At 42.2% G+C, this 20,433-nt stretch overlaps 1 protein-coding gene across 2 annotated transcripts in view; it reads left to right on the top strand.

Annotated features, from left to right (window-relative positions):
* dx (deltex) overlaps positions 1 to 20,433 on the top strand; it is a 319,771-nt gene that overhangs the window by 252,590 nt on the left and 46,748 nt on the right. The gene's annotated exons all lie outside the window — the stretch shown is intronic.

The raw sequence follows: 20,433 nt of genomic DNA, 5'->3' as shown, positions 1-20,433 counted from the left end.
CAGTTGTCGGCAATCCAATTTAACGGCGTTTGTCTAGCGACGACGGTAACTGGATTTTCGGTGCCTATATGCGCCAATCCCCGGTTATCAGCGCCGATCCCCGGTTATCCGCACCAATAACCGGATATCAGTGCTGATAACCAGGGATCGGCACTATTGTCGCAGGTTTTCAGTTATCGCTGATTTTCACTCACTGTCACGCTGTCGGGAACAGAACCCCCGCCAATAACCGCGGACTGTCTGTAATGCCGAGACTGTTCTGGCTGGCTAAGGAGCATGTTTTACAGAGCCAGTTAAGTCAATTCTATTCTGAATAAAAACATCTCTCCTCCTTACCATGTAAAGCAAACTGTTAGTAGACAAGGGCCTCGTAGGGTCATAAATACCTGGGGGTTGGGGGCCGCCTAGTATAGAACAGTAGGTATGAAGAGCTACTGCATATGTCTGAAGAATGAAGGTGATCACCAATACCATAAGGCCCCATTATAAGGTAGGTGAGCTTTTGCCACCTTATGATTGAAGGGATTTGCTTCAAATTTTTACCGCTTATTAAACAGCTAATACTGAAAGTACATGTGTAAGGAAATTACTAAATTCAAGTTTATAAATTTTAATACAGGTTGACCATCACTAATCCGGCATCATTGGGACCTGGAGGGTGCCGGATTAGCCATTTATTAGGCTAGGATACACGAAACCCAGTAGCTAAGCACCTCATCATAAAATTAAAATATCCCATAAATCAGTAAAAGTTGGTTAATAAAGAAAAGACAATTATCAAATACAGGTAGTGCTCGAGTTACGATAATTCGACTTACGATATTTTAAGTTTCACGATGGGGTTAGCAATTAATACCGATCGAAAAATATTTAGGAAGTATTTTTAGATTTCAAATGGGCAGCAGGTACAATCAGGCAGCGAGAGAGACCAACTTACAATAGAAAAACTTTTTTCCTCCATCTCTTTATTCCATCTGCTAGTTAAAAAAGTAAAAGAGAATGATAAAAGTATTGTGAGTAACGTTATACTCTTGCGTAAATGCGTACAGCCATAAACAATCGAATGGGAAACTGTTGTTTTGCTAATAATGGTATCGGATAAGAACTGTTTTGCTTGTATTTCAACCATCGTACGGTAATACACAATTACTGTAGTTATGTTACAAATAACGTTAAGTACTGTACAATAGGACTGATATATTTTTTACACTACCCTTATTCGCTTTGGAGAAAAGATCGGCAGCTAAAGTAACTTAAAGCTGTAAGTTGTAGCTGAAGCTGAGAAAACAATGTTCAAGCTGCTAATGACTATAAATTATCGTGCATCGGCAACATGGATGAAACTCGACCATAAATAAAACTGAAGAGAATGTATTTTAATCAAAACTACCAGGCATGAAAGAATACAAATTATTACCGTTTTCACGCCGATAAAAGATAAATACGTAAAGCTTGTATTATGATGAAATCAAGAGAAAATAGCGAACTGAATCTTGATTTTTTTTTTACACAAAACCAAACATGCCCCCAGAACGGCCAGCCGTGGTTCCCGCGAATGTCATATATTAACGGAGAAAATAGCTAAATTAATTTCACAACAAGACGTATTTAAGTTATATTTCAACTTGAAAACACTTCGTATAACGAAAAATATCCATGTCCAAAATAAATAAAGTATCCATATTCATTTACGCTAACTAGAAGCAAGAAAAGCACTTTGAACTTAGTTAAATGTGGCGAAATAAATACTGCGATATCGATTCCCAAAACAAAACATTGATGGTCCATGAAAAAGATGCACATTCGTTATGTTGATGTTTGTATAATACTGTTAATATGTGAATAGAGTTCAGTATAATGTAGGCCAGGCTACCAGTTTGTTGATGCAGCACACTGCGCCACCAAATCGAAGGCCGGCGAATGAGTTAGCGCAGCGACCCAGGAAATTTGAAAATTAGTGGGGAAACATTAGAAATTACTCTAGCCGAAATTTGTGCCGGATTACTGATTGTTCCGGACTACTGATTGCCGAATTAATGATGGTCAACCTATATTGAAAAAAACATATTTTCCATAAATAACATACAGAAACAAAGTTGCCGTTGAAAACAGTTTCCTTACATGAGACCAAAGATATATAGTTATACTATAAGCTGTGAAAATTTCATTGAATTTTGTTCAGACTTCTTCGAGGTATGTTCTTTCAGTTTATTATTTCTGAGCTCGTCCCTGTGTCAGCCAGTGAAATTCCTATTAAGCACGAATTTCTAGGTATAGATATTGCTAAATATACCAGAGAAAAAAGCTATCAGGAAATGCTGGAGTTACTACCCCCAGATCGAACATCTATTATGAAATAGGTGTCGGTATAGATAAGGGTGAGTGATTGTTGTCACTGCCACAGGACTGCACTCTGTAGACATCCCAATGACAAAACCCCGGAACGTGAGGAGCCGATCTAACGCCCGCACTCACCTGCCCGCCAACCGACGACCCCAGCGCTATCTGTACTTATTCCATACTAGCACGTTTTTCCTTCTAGAAGGTCTTTTTCTTGTGCTGGCTTTTGTCCCAATTTTCCGTGAATGGCGTTCGCCGCCTCTGCCATGATGACCTTGAGGTACACCCTTACAGCTTGTTTCTGCAGGGGTTTCTCTCGGTTGTTTACAATTTTACTCATGTTTCGTAATTCCCCTTCAAGAAGTTCCTTTTGGAGGTGTTTATCTATGTCGGGCGGTTCCTGGTACCTTGATTAGCGTCATTCCTCACGGAGGCTTTCTCTCCCTATCTTGGTTCTTACAGTTAATTCATAGCTGATACCAGGCTCTCGCGCGGATAGATTCCCTCTCCAAGGTGGTGCTTTCTTTTGTCAGCTTCTCTGATTTGTAGTGTAATGGATGACATGGATAATTCGGATTTATTGTGGTCCGGGCTCGGCGTCAGGTGCAGCCAGTTGGCTGCCTACCTCCTGCTCGCCTCGCTTGGTTAGGCTATACGCTTAGCACAAGTTCTTATATTTTTGTATATTCGATCATATTACGTGTACTTATGTAGTTATTGGTTAACCTTAGCGGTACTTATCAGAAATTGATCCTAGCCTAGCCCTCTCGCTCCAATCGGTGGTTTAGGCTATTCAGGTTAGGCTTTGGCATTGTCTTAGCTCCCATCTCTCCCGACTGTGTCGCTTGAGCGGGGGAGGGAGGGGTAGGCTGGTCGAGGGAGTTCCTGTTTGTTGTTCCATCTGCCTTACCGCCTGTTTTCGGGTTCGCTAGGGCATCTGAAGCCCCCCATCCCCTCCTCCCTCTAATGAGGGAGAGAAGGAAAAATAAAACGGGGGATCTTTATGCATTGCCCTTCTACCCTATGGGTCGGTTGTTGGTTGGACTACGTTGCGGGAATTTCTCTCCCTTCCACCCCTCTTCCTCTCCTCTCTCTCCTCCCTTTTACTGTCTGGGCTGTGCCTTCAGAGGAGGATGAGAGTTTGGCGTTGCTATAGACTAGTGCTGTTGTCCTATCCTCCCCCAGTACTTTTGGTGAGTGTCATGAGTCTCCCTGCGCGCAGGAAGTCGATACGTCTGTGTCGATGCCCCGTGGGGAGTTTTAGTCAGTGTAAAGCGGGTCCCCCGTCCACTTGAACATAACTCTCGATTCCACCATTCTAAGTACTGCCTCCCTGACTTTGCCAGTAGTGTGTCATCTCCCCGCGTGTGGGACGTCGGTCTCTTCGATCGTCACCCCGTGGGGGACTAGTCCGGTTCCCAGTTGAGAGTCACCCACCCTCCTGGCCTCCGTTCTGGTGTCAACTGCTCGGCTAGTGTTTCGTTGGTTCGCTCTCCTCTGGGTCGGGCTGAACTTCGATCACCCTCAGGGTTCAAACATTTCCTAGCTGGTTCCGCTCCGCCATCCCCGGCCCTCCCGTTGCCTTCTTACCTGTTACCACTCTGGTGGTTCTGGTTTTCAGTAGGTTGGCCTTAGTCACACCTAGTTCTCTAGCTGTATACTAACTGGAGGTAATGATTTACCCTGCCCTCCCCGCTGTAACCGAGTGACGGAGGCACGGGATCTTGGAGGGGTCTGCGCCAGAGCACTTTGACCAGCAGTGTACTGCTATCCTATGTTGTTAACCATTTACTTACTACCGGTCTCTGGTAGTAATTATACTTTAAGTTGATTTTACAATTAAGAGTTGCATGATCCTAAGTTAAGGTCCTACTCCGTCGAACTATCTCTGGAGTTCCTTGATTTAATGTGTGTCATGTTTTGCTCTGGTTTATCGTCCTGCCGGAATGCTCCGGCGGGCCCGATATAAATTAATACTTGCTGCCGGACTCCGGCAGTAATTAGACTTTAAGTTGATTTTATAATTAAGAGTTGCATGATCCTAGGTTGAGGTCCGGCTCCGTCGAACTATCTCCGGCGCTCCTTAATTTAGTGTGTGTCATGTTTTGCTCTTGATTTATCGTCCCGCCGGAATGCTCCGGCGGGTTCGGTATAAATTAATTAGCATGCTCCATTACCTGCTGTTGTTTAAGGCCCCTATCTCCGCCGGTTCTGCTCCGGCGCGCCTTAAATTAGTGTGTTCATATACCTTCTCCCACTTACAGACAGTATGTTGTGAGGAGCCCAGGTGCACTGCACCAGCCCTATGGGCACGTTGTCTGCCGTTCTCATTCGGGCTGTGCAGTGCGGATCGACAATCTCATCGTATGGCACCCGGACGGTTGTGAGGTTTGCTTCGCTCTGTCTGAGCGTGTCCAGGACGAGTCGGTAAGCCTATAGTTACTGCCTTTAGTTTACCTGGTTGCCTCAATTGTTTCAAGAATGCGTTATGTTCTTGATATATTGCTTATATACATCTCTTCACCGAGCGCTAGGTTATTAAGTCCCTGCTCTCTTCCAGGCCGACCAAGCTTCCCGCAACAACGCCTTGGGTTCCCTTCGAGCCTGGGTGGCTGGTTATGGCAGGAACGTTCCGTCGGGGAAGCCGTACGTTCTGGATGAGAACATCTGGAACCTGCTTTACCCCGGTGCCCGGATCTCAGCGGCTGTTCCACCTGAAGTCGCTGCTCCTGTCATCGAGCAGACCCGGGTAGAAACCCAGCCTCCCCAGGACGAAAATTTGTACGTGGAGGTGTCGGAGGAAGTGGCGGCCATAAACCTCGACCTGGAACCAATGAACACCGAACAAGACCAGGAGGTAGGTAGGGAGGTAAGTGAGGCAGTGGGGGCGGGCTCCCTTTTTTATTCTCCTTCATCCACCGCTTCTTCTTTTCAGGGCTTTCAAAAATCTTCTTACTTGGAGGACAGGGCGCAATCCGCTGTCCCCAAGTTGAAGAAGTCTTGCAAGGCGAAGGGCTATAAGTCCACGACCTCCCGTAAAGCAACCCCTTTCCCTCCGGTGAAGCCACGGGATACTAGTCCGGTGGCTTCCAAACTCAAGGCCACTCCCTCTGCTAAGGGAGCGAGTTCGAGGGCAGCTAAGGCTAGCCCTCCTCGCCAACCTGCCTTTGACCCGGAGGAGTTTGCCGGTATACTTCTGCAGAAGTTTACCTTGGAGTTGGATGCTAAGCTTAACAAGCTTACGGAGAGGTTGCAGAGCCAGGAGAGTATGCTCTCCGGGTTCATGAGCTCCGGTGGTTCGGCGGTACATTACCCCATTCCGGATGCCTCCGCCCTCCCTCCATTTGACAAGGGAAATCCCTGGCGTTTGGCCCTTCATGCTCCCCGGCATGAAGATACCCTGACGATCGAGGGTCTAGGCACACGCAGGCTTCAGGAGTTGGAATTCTTTCCTCCTGGCCTGCTGCCCCCCTACCCAGGCTTCGCCAGGTTGACGGAGGAAGCTTGGGTACGGACGGATAAGGTCCCGAAGGAGACAGTTATCTTCCCAAGGGACCAGGCGCAGTCTGCATTGCTGCGCACATTTAATGAGTGGCAGGCGGAGAACACGGTTGACCCCTTCAAGGGCAACTTCACGATGTTCTCGTTGGGGGATAAAATCCCAACCCCTTGCATGACTAAGGTGGCTCTTGCGACCGCCCAAGCATGCACGGAGGGTAAGCCGTCGCCTCAGCTCCAGGAGACTGATCCCACCTCTCTGATCTTCCCCGGAGACGATGATTTCTGGAAGGATGCCCCTGCCACTTTTACATCGGGTAAGCTCGACCCAGATTGTGCATCCACCTTATTCAGTGAGCAGCTTCCCAAACTGCCAGAAGCCCTCTTGAAAGCAGAGTTTGAGGCTAGGTGTCGGCTGAGCCGATCACTGAACTCCCTGTGCCTGGCGGAATCCACGGCAGTTATGTACTCCGAGGAGACACACTTCCAGGTCCTGACAAAGTCTCTGTTAGCAGGATTTCAGTCGGACCTGTTTGACTTCATGGTAGCGCGGATGAACTGCCGTAAATACATCTTCGCAGGCGCTACCATAAGACATGAGCCTAACAAGCTCATGAAAAACTCCTTCTGGGGTGCTAGTATCTTCCCCGAAGGAGAGGTCAGCAATGTCCTGGCTGAGGCAACCAGGGCTAATCAAAGTCTGCGCTCCCGCTGGGGTATTCCTGCTTTCAAAAGGAAAGCCCCCGAGTCCGCCGGGCCCCAAATCAGGCCAGGAAAGAGATACAGGAGGCACAGAAGACAACACCAACAAACCGTTGTCCAGGCTGTACCTGTCTCGTCAGTTGGCCAACCTTCTACCTCGAAGGCCCAGCCTCAATAGTTCGTGCTGTTGCAGCCAGCTCAGCACTCCCTTGCTGCGCCTACCTTCGTGACGTCTCCTGTATATAACCCCTCCTATGAGGGCCAGGGTCGCTTTCAGGCCTTTACAGGGGCGCAAGGGGAGAGAGCAAGGGCCTCCTTCAGAGGCAAGGCTGCCTTGCGATCCCTCTCCCGGGGGAGAGGAGGCCGAGGTAGAGGAGGCAAACCTGCACCTTACTAGTGAGACCAATCAGGTGGGCGGCAGACTTCACCTGTTTAGGGACCAGTGGACCTTCAGTCCGTGGACCCACAGTAGAGTCTCCAAAGGTTTGGGGTGGAGTTGGATCAAGGGCCCTCCCCCTCTGATCAGATTTCATCAGCCGTCTTCCAAAGCTCTGCGGGACTTTGCGGCGGAATTACTCCAAAAGAGGGCCATAAAGAAAGTGAGACACCTGAAATTTCAAGGCAGGCTGTTCAGTGTTCCCAAGAAAGACTCCAGTCAACAAAGGGTAATCTTGGATCTATCGCGTCTCAATCTTTACATACAATGGGACAAATTTCGCATGCTTACAATCACGCAGGTGCGGACTCTACTTCCTCGTGGAGCCGTCACCACCTCTATAGATCTTTCAGACGCATATTATCACATCCCGATTGCGCTGAACTTCTCTCCCTTCCTAGGTTTCAGACTGGGGAAACAAGCCTACTCCTTCAGGGTCATGCCATTCGGGCTCAACATGGCACCCAGAATTTTCACGAAGCTGGCGGACACGGCAGTGCAGCAGTTACGGTCCCGGGGGATATCGCTGGCCGCATACCTGGACGATTGGATAATTTGGGCATCCAACGCCGGGGAGTGCCGGAGAGCTACGGCCATGGTGATCGAGTTTCTGGAATCCCTAGGCTTTCAGATAAACAGGGCGAAGTCCCGCCTAACTCCGGAGGCTCGATTTCAGTGGCTGGGTATCCAGTGGGATCTGGTCTCGCACAAGCTGTCTATTCCGCCAGCCAAACGGAGAGAAATAGCCAAAGCCACCAGGCAATTCCTCAAAGGCAGGAAAGCCTCTTGCAGAACGCAAGAAAGAATCCTGGGTTCTCTTCAGTTCGCATCCGTAACAGACCGGCTCCTAAAAGCAAAACTGAAAGACATAAACAGAGTGTGGCGGAGACGAGCCAATGTCAAGCTCAGGGACAAGGTATCTTTAATCCCTCTGGTGCTGAGGAAAAGACTCTGGCCGTGGTCCACAGTCAAGGGTCTTTCAAGTCAGTTCCCCTTCAGTTCCCTTCCCAGCTCTAATAATCCACACAGACGCTTAAGCGGCTGGGGAGGGTACTCACCAAAAGAAAAGGTACAGGGTACATGGTCCACACTGTTCCGTCAATTCCACATAAACATTTTGGAGGCAATGGCAGTGTTTCTAACTCTGAAAAACTTTGCCCCACCAACCAGATTCATATCAGGCTGGTGCTGGACAGCGCAGTAGTGGTACATTGCATAAACAGAGGGGTTCCAAATCGAGTCGGATAAACCAAGTGATGATAGCCATTTTCTCCTGGCGGAGAAGCACGGCTGGCACCTATCAGCTACCCATCTAGCAGGAGTCCGAATGTCATTGCAGACTCCTGTCCAGGGCAACTCTGCTGGAGTCAGAATGGTCCCTGGATGTAGCTTCTTTCAGATGGATATGCCGTCAGGTTCCGGGCCTTCAGGTGGACTTGTTTGCCACGGAGAGCAATCACAAACTCCCTTGTTATGTTGCTCCCAACCTGGATCCTCGAGCTCACGCTACGGACGCAATGTCAGTGGACTGGAACAAATGGCAGAAAACCTATCTATTTCCGCCAATAAACCTGCTGATGAAGGTGTTGCACAAGCTCAGGTCATTCAAAGGTCAAGTGGCCCTGGTAGCTCCCAACTGGCCGAAGAGCAATTGGTTCCCTCTTCTTCTGGAGCTCAAACTACGGTGTCATCAAATACCCAAGCCACAGCTGACTCAAGTAGTGCAAACACGGACTGTGTCAGCTTCCTCAAGAATTCTGAATGCCCTGGCTTTATGGACTTTATGAAATTCGCCGCTCAGAGAGGTGCGGATATTGATCCCGTTAATACTCTGTTTCTGGAATCAGATAAAAGAGATTCTACCCTCAGACAGTACGATTCAGCAGTTAAAAAGTTAGCATCTTTTTTGAAGGAATCTGAAGCTCAAGTCATGACCACCAATTTGGCAACATCATTCTTTAGATCACTGTTTGAAAAAGGTCTGGCTCCGGCCACCATTACCACAGTGAAATCAGCTTTGAAAAAGGTGTTTTTGCATGGCTTTAAGATTGATTTAACAGATTCCTATTTTTCATCCATTCCCAGAGCATGCGCTCGTTTGAGACCAGCGACCCGTCCACATACAGTTTCCTGGTTTCTTAACGATGTTCTAAAATTAGCCTCAGAAACTAATAACGATCAATGTTCTTATTTGAATCTGTTAAGGAAGACGTTGTTCCTAATTAGTCTAGCTTCAGGTGCCAGAATATCAGAACTGTCTGCTCTCTCTAGAGGTGCGAATCATGTGGATTTTCTCCCGTCAGGAGAAGTTCTGCTTTCCCCAGATCAAAGGTTCTTAGCAAAAATGAAGACCCTCAGGATAGGTGGTCCCCTGGAAGGTTGTTCCTCTTCCACAAGACCTGTCTTTATGCCCAGTCGCTACCTTGAGGGCCTATTTACGGAGAACTTCTCAGTGTTTGTCTGGTCCTCTTTTTATCAGGAAAAAGGAGGAACGCTTTCTTTAAAGGCTATCAGACAACAAATTCTGTACTTCATTAAGCAAGCTAATCCGGATTCAGTCCCTAAGGTTCATGATATCCGAGCAGTGGCTACCTCCACTAATTATTTTCATACTATGAATTTTGATGAGCTTAAGAAGTATACGGGCTGGAAACCTCCATCAGTGTTCAAACGCCACTATCTGAAATCACTGGAAGCTCTGAAGTTCCCTCATGGTGGCTGTAGGGAGCATTGTCCCTCCACCTTAAATTAACCTTTAATCCCTATCCTCTCCCCCCCGCCCGCCTGCCTCATTTACTTGCCCTGCCATTTTCTCCTGGACCAGACATGCTTCACAGCCTGGCTCCTCATATTATGATGTACAATTTTGCGGTGTTAGTTTTTAAGTTTGTGGCATGTTATGTTTACTGTAATTTAGTTTTAAGCCGGAGGTACCTTTATAAATTTTCTGTCGTTTATTTAGTCTTAGTACCTTCCCATTATAGTATTTATGTACATAGTTGTTTCTCATGTCCTTTACTGTGATATTAATTGTATCCCTAGTTATAACTCAGTTTATCTGCCTATACCTTTGGTATTTAATCATGTTTTGAGGGATAATTAAAATTATTTTTAGTAATAGTGTTTTTATACATGTCCACCTAACTATTCGCTCCTTTTAGACTTTCACCAAAGCTTAGTATGATTCTCTGTCATGATTTCACCGGCTGACACAGGGACGAGCTCAGAAAAGGGATTTTGACAAAGGAAAAATCTATTTCTGAGGGAGGCCCTGTGTCACCCGGTGACCCTCCCAGGGTCTAGATTTCCCTCCCCGAGTAGGCATACCAAGCTTGTGGGGGGTGCTAGCCTGGAATGAGTACAGATAGCGCTGGGGTCGTCGGTTGGCGGGCAGGTGAGTGCGGGTGTTAGATCGGCTCCTCACGTTCCGGGGTTTTGTCATTGGGATGTCTACAGAGTGTAGTCCTGTGGCAGTGACAACAATCACTCACCCTTATCTATACCGACGCCTATTTCATAATAGATGTTCGATCTGGGGGTAGTAATCCCCAGCATTTCCTGATAGCTTTTTTCTCTGGTATATTTAGCAATATCTATACAGTCATACCTCGAAATTACGCGAGGTTAGGTTCCGGAGCCCCTCGTGCAAGGTGAATTTTCGCGTAAGTTTGGCATGGTCTTTAAAAATGCTAATAAATGTTTATTTCCAGAGTTTAAGTACTAAATATGACCCTAATCATGCTCATTTAAAAGCTAACTTTTAAATGAACTAAAGTTAGTGAAATTTTATTTAAAATTTAGCTTATTACCCTTAAAAAAAGGAATACAGTAAATGGTTGACATAAAAACTGAGTACTGCACAGTGTCATAATAGCGCATTTACAGTAGGTGCGTACGTATACTAATGGTACCCCTAATTCATGGGATGCCGTTTTCTTTGCATCACTAGGCAAAACATCACAGTCAACAAAAGTACAATTCCATAAAACATCGAAAACATGTACATAATGTTCGTAGAAGGTAGTACAGTACAGGTAAAATTCAATCAATTTAAAATTATATACTGTACAGGTAATGACGTACAGAGAATAATAAGTTGTAAACTTATGTTTGAGCGCTAACTACGAATGAGAGAGAGAGAGAGAGAGAGAGAGAGAGAGAGAGAGAGAGAGAGAGAGAGAGAGATACTGTAATAAAGTAACTGTACTGCTTTTGTATTGTATTTATGCTCAAATATATAAATACAAATTTTCCATTCTGATTTTACACCTAAAAACACGAAAACTTAAAAATTATACACACTTTCTACAGGGGTATCATCTTTGAAAAATGCAGGGTATCACATCTTGTAAAAGTACACCAACTGAACGTGCTGTAATTACTTGCACATACAGATTGCACCAGCACTTTTCTCCGAGGTGAACAGAGTAATTTTCAAAGAATGACACTTATACAACTCTTAGTTACATCTCTGATATTACATTAAAGAATTCATTTTATCAAATGAGTGCGACTGAACAACCTCATCTCAAGGTCATGTAAAGTCCTTGTGACAAAGACTTTGCAAATGGACATAATACTTGTATGTTATTTATGTACAGAAATATAAATATAAATTTTCCATATCGATTTTACAGTTAAAAGCGTGAAAACTTATAAATGTACTTCAAACATTAAACAAGCATTTTCTGCAGGGGTATCATCTTTGAAAAGTGCAGTAACTTTGCAAATGGGTATCACATCTTGTAAAAGTACACTAAGTGAATGTGCTGAAATTACCTTTGCATCATATTTATGCATGTACAAAAATCAAAATAATACATTTTCGATACAGATTGTACACATGAAAGCATGAAATGCGTTTTTCATAGAGATTTTACACATGAAAGCATGAAATGCATTTTTCATAGAGATTTTGCACATTAAAACATCAAATGCATTTTTCATACAGATTTTACACATAGAAACATGAAATGCATTTTTCATACAGATTTTACACATAAAAGCATGAAAACTTGTAAATTACTTAAAAAATTAAACACCCACTTCTGCAGGGTTTCTCGAGAATTTCGTGTGTCTGTGAAAAAATCGCGTATGCCCATTAGTTAGGTTCCAGTGAAAAGTTCGTGTGTGTGTGAATTCGCGCAACTCGAATCGTGTAAGGTCGAAGTATTACTGTACCTAGAAATTCGTGCTTAATAGGAATTTCACCGGGTGACACAGGGCCTCCCTCAGAAATAGATTTTTCCTTTGTCAAAATCCCTTTATTATTTATTATTATTATTATTATTATTATTATTATTATTATTATTATTATTATATTATTATTATTATTATTATTATTATTATTCAGGTGAAACTTATTCATATGGAACAAGCCCACAGGGGCCATTGACTTGAAATTCCAGCTTCCAAAGAATATGGTGTTCATTAGGAAGAAGTAAGAGGAGATAATGGGAAATACAGAAAGACGAGGTCCCACTCACTTATTAAAAAAATTAATAAATAGATAACAATGTATTGAAATGCAAGGAGAATAGTATTAGAGTAGGAATACATTGCACCCTTGCTTGAACTTTTGAAGTTCCAATTGCACGACATCCTGAGGGAGGCTGTTCCACAGTCCAATGTTGTGATGAATAAAGGACCTCTGGAACTGAGAAGTTCAACAGCGAGGCACATTTTCTTGCCTAATGGTGCTGCTGTTCAGTGAATCTGTTTGCTCTCGGCAGGAAAAGGGGATCAGGGGTCAATTGTGAATGTGAAAGATCTCTGATGAAATACAACTTATGAAAAAGTGACAAACAAGAGACCATCCGTTTATGGTCCAAGTCATAACTACTACTGTTAGGAACAGAAACCTACCACCACGAACCACTTGTCTAAAAGAGATAAATCTCTGGCAGATGCTGACATCCACACCTGAGAGCAGTATTCTAGTAAAGGGAGTACAAATGACCTAAAACAGGTTGCATTGATTTCATCACTGTTGTAAATATTTGAGGCCTTACGAACAATACTTAACTTTCATGTGGCATTTGCTGAAACTCTCATTAGATGTTTCTCAAAAGTTAGATGTGAGTCAAAGGTTACACCTAAAATAGTTAAAGCATCAGACTCATTCAGCAAAGTTCCAATCACCTGAAGGGGAGGATGGGGTGGGAAATCAGCACAAGATCTGCTAATCAACAGCGTTTTCGTTTCACTGTAGCTCAGCCTCATACCCCACTAACTATATCATTCCCTGATCCAGTCCATGTCCCAGTTGAGGCTGAGGGCAGCTTCATTTCTCAAAAGTGGAGACTTACTACACCAACCAGTGTTGCATCATTGGAATACTGAACAGTTTTGTTTTCCAGGCCAACAACCATGTCACTTGTATACACCTAAAATAACAGTGGACCAAGAACACTACCCTGTGGAACTCCAGACATAACATGTCTTCTACCCTAACTCATGTAGGCAGGGACATCAAACGTTTTTTGTCAGCTAACTAAGAATGCACTGTAAACACTCAAACCAAACCTAACTCTCGCCCAGTGGAAAACATGACATGCTATCGGCGCTGGCTTCCGACTTTCATAAAATAAGCTGCCAGGTGAAAAATGTTTAAAAAACTAAACTTTTCACAGGACTTAAAACCACGCACTTAACTTTCTTCTAAGTTTGTTACTTCCAGGACAACCAAATTATGGCCTAGGAGCTTGTAGTCAGACGAAAGGAATGACACATCTTTCAGTCATGCAGACCAAGAGAGTAATGAGTAAATAGTCTCGCGCAGAGTGTGTGGTTGACACAATAAAAGCTGACATACAATGTGCTGTTGCCACATCTACTGGTTTAGAATAGGAATTGAACCTAGGCAGTCGCTGTAGACAAGAGAAAGAACCCTGTCTTGAGTGTCAACTTGCACTATACTGGCCGAGACCAACTAGAAGAGAATGCTTTGAAATTGGTTGGTCAGTCTTATGGAGCCCTCTAGGAACCATGAGAATAACTCCTTTGAGGACAAACAGCAGCTACTCAAAATATATTAAAACCTGTTTTTTTTAAATATAAGTTTTGAGAAAACAACAAAACAAAATATATTGTTTATTTTGTAATAACTATGAAACTTTGATAGCCAGAATGCTGATTTTTTGCAGTTTAAGTATTTCTTCATATAAGAAACATTCTCTGAAATTTCCAGAGCAATCAAATGAAATGTGCTCCTTGCTTGGTTTCCTCTTGGGTGATTGGGATTTGTGACTTATCTCCAGTGGAGACCCTTGCCTTTTGTTCTGATTTCTTTTGTCTTTTTAATTCTCATAGTGCAAATAGATCTTCTACAGGTAGTCCTCTAGTTATGATGGTGATACGTTACACGGACCCCATCATTTCTTTAAAATATCATAACTCGGAGGCAGCCTAGCCTACACTATATAATTATACATTTTTATTTGTAATTGGAGTGTAATTATTAATATTAGCTAATTCTTTTTATTTGTAATTGGTTTGGAGGTTCTATGCAGATTGGAGATTTCACAGCCAGTGCACCCATGAACAAGACTTACGATAATACAAGTAGAAATTGCAGAGCACCCATGAACAAGACTTATGATAATACAAACAGAAATTGCATAACACAAACTAGAACCCAACATGTACTGTACTTACCAAGATTCGGTTCGTCGTCAGCGTACTTGAACGATGTCAGGCTGTTGATGGCTATGTTGAACTAAATATCAGAAGAGGAGACTGGTGATGATAAAGCAGCAGGTTCATGAATTCGCTCCTCTTCAGCTGTTATTTTTTCGGCTGTTAGTTCAGGTGTTACAGGGGGTGCGATTTCGACAAAAGAGTCGTCATGAGAAGTAGAGGGTTGAGGCTCAAATGGAGTGGAAGGCAGTATGGAAAGCGATGGCACGGAGTCATATTCTTAAGGAAGTAATCCATTGTAGCTTGCACAGTGCTTTTTTTTGTTATTCATAAATGACTCAGTAAAATGCAAGGCTGCCTTGAAGCCCTCCCTCAGCTTTAGTAATTCATTACAAGTTCACATCCATTTTACTGAAAAGTTTTATTCCGTGTTCAGTTATGGCAAGTGCCTCTGCCATTGTTTTCGTCATAAACTTTTCTGTGGCTGTTCTTCAATTTTGTCTTCCTCTTCAGCTCTTTTTCTCTCTTCTGCAGTTCAATTAAATCTTCTGCCATTAGCTCTACATCTTGTACATCTGTGACTTCTTGGATATCATCCTCTTCAAGTTCTAAATCTAAACTTTTCCCAAGTGACATGATCTTTTTATTAATTTCCACAACTGCATCATCCTTATTGAAACTTTTAAATGAGTTTACATATGCTCTTATAAGATTTTTCCAAATCCCATTCATACACTCTTTCATTACCTCCTTCCATGCCTTTCTGATGTTCAGAATGGTGTTCAGAACATTAAATTTCTTCCAGTAAGTCCTGATCTCATTGTCTTCATTATCCAGAGCCTCAACAACCTGTGCAAATGTTTTCCAAAGATAATAGGCCATGAACGTAGCCACGACACCCTAATCCATCCACTTCCAGTACAGTCCTGTTTCATCGACATTAAAGATTTGATCCAGCAAGTACCCTTCATCAACAATGATCTTATGCAAAGCATCCTTAAATTTAGCACCTCCTTCGGCATTAGTGCTTGCTGCTTCACCGCTAATTTTCACACTGAAAATTATGGCGGGTTATGGAACGCTGAAACTATCCATGACTTGCTACAAAATCTCTGTTGTGGATATCATCGTAGTGTTTCTTTAGTTCCTCAAAAAGCAAGCACCCCTTTGTTTGAATGGTCAAGAGGCTGAGTTGCGTACACTTTTATATTTGGTCCTCCATCCATGTGACCAGTAACTGTTCCATTTCTTCCAAAGGCCCTGTCCTCTTCTCTGTTATAATTGTCAAGTGAACTGAAGCAGGTGTCTTTACTGCTTCCATTATCTGTTTCTTGTCCTTAATGATGGTGGATACCGTTGACTATGATAGATGCTCGTCACGTGAAATGGCCGTGACTGCCTTTCCCTCAGCATGCTGATTGATAATTTTCATTTTCTGCTCTAAAGTGATGGAATGCTTCTTTTTCATCACACCACCAGCAGGAGACTCTCTTGTGCGTTTGGAAGACCTGCTGATCTTACAAAAAAACTGCATTTTAAACAGTTTAAAACAGACAAAACTCAACACACTAACACTGACACAACTTTACACTGTAGATGGTTAGCACAAGTGAGGTATTGGTCAGGGCAAGAAATACGGACATCTCAGCCTCTTGGGGCAACATATTGTACATCGTATGCTGCTGCATGTGCCCGTTGTGCAAGTTTTAAAATATTGTCAATGTTGTCATATCGGTATCACCATTGTAACTTCAAAATATCGCAACTTGAAACATCATAACTCAAGGACCACCTGTATAGTTCTCTAATAATACATCTCTTCTTTGTTCCTGTTACTGTATGACAGAAAAAATTATACTCAGAAATGCATTAAAAAGCTGCCCGTGAAGTCATTCACAGCCTCACTTCACTTATTTTTCCAACAGGTATTCGCTGTTTCCAGTTTCAGTTCATTCATTGCTCCTTGAAACATTCAGGTTGGGGTTAGCATCAGTAGCTGCTTAGATTAAATTGGAGACCTGGCGAGTCAACCTGTACATCTGGGCTTTTGATATCAATGGATTGAGGATGGCCAGAAGCTCTCAACTATTAAGAGAACTTTGCAAGCAATCCCTTCTTCTCTAAATAACTCTTTACTTTGGGAATAAAGCATTTGCAACTGCAGTGTAAACACCATTGCAGTGATTCATACCTTGGTGTGTTGCCTGTAAGCAGGAAGAACCTACTTGGTCTTATCCTTCAGAGTGCAGGGATTTTTTGCTTGGTACATAATGCCAGCTTTATCATGTGGCCAGCTGCATTGCCACAAAACCACCAAAGTTACATATGCACACTCTCTCTCTCTCTCTCTCTCTCTCTCTCTCTCTCTCTCTCTCTCTCTCTCTCTCTCTCTCTCTCTCTCTCTCTCTCTCTCTCTCATTTTTCCTTCATACATCATGAATTTCCATTTTTCGATATCTAACGTAAGAATAACTTCTCTTTCTCTCATGTTATTCTCTCTGTCTACGTAATAATTCATAAATAATTTAACTTGTTATTTCAAGTAAGGACAACTCTCTCTCTCTCTCTCTCTCTCTCTCTCTCTCTCTCTCTCTCTCTCTCTCTCTCTCTCTCTCTCTCTCTCTCTCTCTCGTAGTTAGCGCTCACGCATTTTTACAACTTATTATTTCTGTGTACGTCTTTACCTGTACAGTAGACAGTTTAAATTTATCTAATTTTACCTGTACCATCTACAAACTGCAATTGCGCTAGTGTGGCAGATACATTCTAAAACATAGAGACAATAACTAAGACTTGTATTAGTCCAAATAAAAGAGACTGTGTATTCATGAAAAAGCTTTTCAGAACAATAGAGAGAGAGAGACGTAGAATAAAGAAGTTATTAAAAAGAGGTTGAGAAGTCTTCTAAAAATAGATCTGTGAGAAGGAGAGAGAGAGAGAGAGAGAGAGAGAGAGAGAGAGAGAGAGAGAGAGAGAGAGAGAGAGAGAGAGAGAGATTCTCTTCCAACTCTCCCTTTTTATGTCAACCATTTATTTTTTTAGGGGTAATGTATTAAGCTAACTTTTAAAATGAAATTACAGTAACTTTAATTTCATTTAAAAGTTAGCTTAATAATTTGGGAGCATGGTTAGGGTCATATTTAGTGTTTAAACTCTAGAAATAAGCATTTATTAGCATTTTTTGAGACCGTGCCAAAATTATGCAAAAATTTGTCTTGGACGAGGGATTCTGGAACCTAACCTAGCATAAGTTCGGGATATGAAACCTCATAAGTTCAAGATATGACTGCATTCTGCTAATTGAAATCTAACTAATTTTGAAATTTTATATGTGTACTTTGATGAGTCTGTTATTTTTATCTCATAGAGTATTGTATTTTTGTGTTTTTTAATGTTTTCTTTTAATGGAATGTTATTTTTATCTCTTAGAGTATTGTACTGTCATTTTATTTTAATGTTTTCTTATAATGGAATGCTTAAATATACAAATGATATGTAGGCAAATATCAAGTTGATAAATTGTTTACATAACTTTTATGATTTGCTCATGTCATTGTTGTACCTCTCAAACCATGGAGTGAGGTAACACTGTTTCCATAAACCAGTTTGAAAATCTTTATTTTAAATTTTGAATGCTTGCTCTTTATATACTGGTGAAACATTAGCCTTCCTTTACACAACAGTAAAGATACATCTAAACTTAGGTTCCTTGGAGGAGATAATTTATCATTGAGAAGGTTTTCCAGTAGCTGGGGAGGGGTTCAGTTTTTGTAAACGATCGTTTCTGTCTTCAGATTCACTTTCAAAATGCCAGAAATGTATTGCTATAAAACCTGCTGCATAATAGCTGGAAAAATGGGTGTCACCATTTAATCATCTATTGACCAATACATGTTTGTAGTGGGCTAATGAATAATTATGTAGGAAGCCTCAAAGCTTATTACATTTCAACCCTTTCGTTTATGACCCCTATAAAATGGTCTTTCTCTATGCCCCATTTTTAAAAGGGGGTCTGTTTTTGGAAAAACTACTTTAGAGGAGGGGGAGGGTGAGACCATCTCTACCCCAGCCCATTGAAAATTATACTGTGTCCTCCAAGGGTTTGAATGTCATGCTTTAGAAGACAACCCCAGCCATGCAAGTCCTATGGGTTCCCACCTCTTCCCTTCCTTGTAATATGTAGTTCAGGAGTTAATTTATCTTTTCCTGTAGGAGTGTCTTGTCTGCATTGAAAGGGGTGCTGATGCTATTGTTTTCTTCTGCTGTCGGAGGGGTCCTTTAGTAGTGACTGGAGGTTTGTAGGGCTTTGATTCACACCAAGCTCTGTTAGGCAAAGGAAGAGGAAACTCTCAAGGGTATTGTTTCCCAGATTCCTCTTTTTCAAGATCAATATATACAGTATTGTGCAGTTCTGTTGTTGGGCTCATTCAGTGAGTTGTGTGGCAAGAGACTCTTCTAAAAGGGTCCTAACAGATAAGGGAAGAATGAAATAGGGAGGTTACTTTGGGGAGTGAAATGTTGGAGCCTACCTTAATGCGACACTCCAGAAGTTGTAGAGTGCTCCCAATAGGATCCACATAAATATGTTGGCTTCTGCAGTGAACATTGTTCTGGAAGACTCTAGAAGCCCTTTAACCCTTAAACGCCGACTGGACGTATCATACGTCGACTAAAATTGTCTGTTGGGTGCCGAGTGGACGTACCGTACGTCGACTACAAATTTCAACCTTCGGTCAACTTTGACTCGACCGAAATGGTCGAAAAACGCAATTGTAAGCTAAAACTCTTACATTCTAGTAATATTCAATCATTTACCTTCATTTTGCAACAAATTGGAAGTCTCTAGCACAATATTTCGATTTATGGTGAATTTTTGAAAAAAACTTTCTCCTTACGCCCGCACGGTAACTTGGCCGAAAATTTCAGAAATTCTTTTGTCATTTTGTCGTAAGTTTTGCACTGTTTTATATTAGCTGTTACATAAAGTTTTATATATGAAAAGGTGCGCAATTTCATGTAAAATACAGCAACATACAACCCATGGTTGTAGCTTTTATCAGTTTGGAAATATTTTCATATAAACCACGATAACTGCCAAAATTTCAACCTTCGGTCAACTTTGACTCGACCGAAATGGTAAAAAAACGCAATTTTAAGCTAAAACTCTTACATTCTAGTAATATTCAATCATTTACCTTCATTTTGCAACAAATTGGAAGTCTCTAGCACAATATTTCGATTTATGGTGAATTTTTGAAAAAACTTTTTCCTTACGTCCGCGGCAGAAATTCTTTTGTCACGTTGTCGTAATGTTTGCACCGTTTTATATTAGTCGTTACATAAAGTTTTATATATGGAAATGTGCGCAGTTTCATGTAGAATACAACAGAAAATAACTCATAGTTGTAGCTTTTATCAGTTTTGAAATATTTTCATATAAATCACGATAACTGCCAAAATTTCAACCTTCTGTCAACTTTAACTCAACCGAAATGGTAAAAAAACGCAATTATAAGCTAAAACTCTTACATTCTAGTAATATTCAATCATTTACCTTCATTTTGCAACAAACTGGAAGTCTCTAGCACAATATTTCGATTTATGATGAATTTCTGAAAAAAAAACTTTTTCCTTACGTCTGCGCGCGGTAACTCAGCCGAACATCTCTGAAATTCTTTCGTCACATTGTCGTAATGTTTGCATCGTTTTACATTAGTCGTTGCATAAACTTTTATATATGAAAATGTGCGCAATTTCATGTAGAATACAACAGAAAATAGCTCATGGTTGTAGCTTTTATCAGTTTTGAAATATTTTCA

The sequence above is a fragment of the Macrobrachium rosenbergii genome, chromosome 9 (genome assembly GCF_040412425.1).
Source record: "Macrobrachium rosenbergii isolate ZJJX-2024 chromosome 9, ASM4041242v1, whole genome shotgun sequence".
NCBI lineage: Eukaryota > Metazoa > Arthropoda > Malacostraca > Decapoda > Palaemonidae > Macrobrachium > Macrobrachium rosenbergii.
Note: the sequence above shows the minus strand (reverse complement) of the source record. Positions and strands in the feature narration are given on the sequence as shown.